At 55.4% G+C, this 1,826-nt stretch overlaps 1 pseudogene; it reads left to right on the top strand.

Moving 5' to 3' along the window:
- Positions 1–238: 238 nt before the first annotated feature.
- LOC103077600 (transcription initiation factor TFIID subunit 11 pseudogene) lies at positions 239–862 on the top strand (annotated as a pseudogene).
- The last annotated feature ends 964 nt before the right edge of the window (positions 863–1,826 follow it).

Here is a 1,826-nt window from a genome sequence, read left to right as displayed (position 1 = left end):
TGCCGAGTTTGCGGGCATTCGTTATCCACGCATAGAAAAGGCATCTCCAAGGGCAACAGTCTTTGCCTTGTGGGAGGCAGTGGAAACCTGTGTTTCTGTGTGTGTGTGTGTGTGTGTGTGTGTGTGTGTGTGTGTATAAATACAGAAGCAAGGCTGACCTTCCCTCGTCTCGTCTTTCTCATTGCAGGTCGCTGATCAGACGAGCCCAGCCCGAGCCCCTGCATCTTGCGGCGCCGGGATGGCCCAGGCCAGCGCGTCGCTCCCAGGTAAAGGTCGGGTCACAGGTGTGTCGGGTGAGGGAGGAGTGGTGCCCTTGGACCCCAGCCCCAGCCGCCTGGACCGAATCCCGCGGGACCGATTTGAGGAACTGAGGAAAGCCTGTGACGAGGAAGGCGAGCTCAGGCGTCAGGACGGCCGGCGTCCAAGGGCAGGTGAAGAGGCAGACTCCTCGTCACGTCCTCCTGCAGCCAAGAGACGGAAAGTGGCCACCGAGGGGAAGAGACCCGGGAAACGGGCAGTGGACGAATTGGAGGCTCAGAAGATGAGAACCCTCGTGTCTTCTATGAGCCAGGAGCAGCTGGACCGTTACGAAGTGTATCGCCGATCAGCCTTCCCCAAGGCCACCATGAAGCGTCTGATCCAGACCGTGGCCGGCTCGACGGTGTCCCAGAACACGGTCATTGCCATGTCCGGAGTGGCCAAGGTCTTCGTCGGGCAGGTGGTTGAGGAGGCCCTGGACGTGTGTGAGAAGTGGGGGGAAATGCCCCCACTCCAACCCAAGCATATGAGGGAGGCTGTTCGGAGGTTACGCTCCAAGGGGCAAATCCCCGGCAGCAAGCACAAGAAGATCCTGTTCTTCTAGGCCAGAGCCAGCAAAGGCCTGTTGCTGAGGAACCAGTTCCGCTGGCAGAGCAGCCTCCTGACCCTGAGACTTTGCCCCACCCATGCAGCTCCTGTATCTCAGGCCACCAGGGATTGCCCCAGGATGGATAAACAGAAGAAAATTGGAGACAGAAGATCCACCACACCTCCAGCTGCTTCTCTGAAAAGACCAAGAACACCCAGAAGCCTCTAGACAGCTGGAGGAATCATCAGGAAAGAGGGAAGACCCAGTGTACGCGTATCAGAAACGAAACGTGAAACGTGGAACATCGCTCTGGAACCCGTGGGCAATGGAATTGTAAGAAAGGGATGTTGTGAACGGTTCCGCGCCCATCCATCTGATAAGCCAGAAGAAAGGAACCGATTCCTTGAGAGACACCCCCTGCCACAACACACCCACGAAGAGGTCTGTTTAGACCTCTGCACAGGCCTCTACCTGTCATAGACATTGAATCTGTACTCAACAGCCATCCCTATCCCAGAGTTCCAGGCCCAGAGGAGTTCACTAATGGATCCTAGCAAACACTTAAAGCAGAAATTATACCGCTCCTCTAAGATCTCTTCCAGGAGGTGGGAGCTTAGGGAATTCTTCCTAACTCATACCATGAGACGAGCCTTAGCTTCATCCCGTGACCCAAGGCATTCACAGAAAACTAGACGTGACGATCTCTCACACAGAGAGATGCCAAAACCCTGAGTCACCTTTCAGCTAACCACATCCAGCCATGGGTAAGGAGAAGCGTAGATGGCTGGAGCTAGTGAGACTGATCCTAGGTATCCAGGACGGGCTCAGCCTTCAGACACCCTTGGATGGGATCCATGACCCGTGCACAGGCCAAGGGAGAAAAATCACAGGACCCTACCGAGAGATAAGATAAAAGCCTTGGACAAAGTCCCACCCTCACCCACTCCTGATCAAAATAGGAAGGCAGAGGAATGTAGCT

The sequence above is a fragment of the Lipotes vexillifer genome, unplaced genomic scaffold (genome assembly GCF_000442215.2).
Source record: "Lipotes vexillifer unplaced genomic scaffold, Lipotes_vexillifer_v1.1 scaffold778, whole genome shotgun sequence".
Taxonomy (NCBI): domain Eukaryota; kingdom Metazoa; phylum Chordata; class Mammalia; order Artiodactyla; family Lipotidae; genus Lipotes; species Lipotes vexillifer.
Note: the sequence above shows the minus strand (reverse complement) of the source record. Positions and strands in the feature narration are given on the sequence as shown.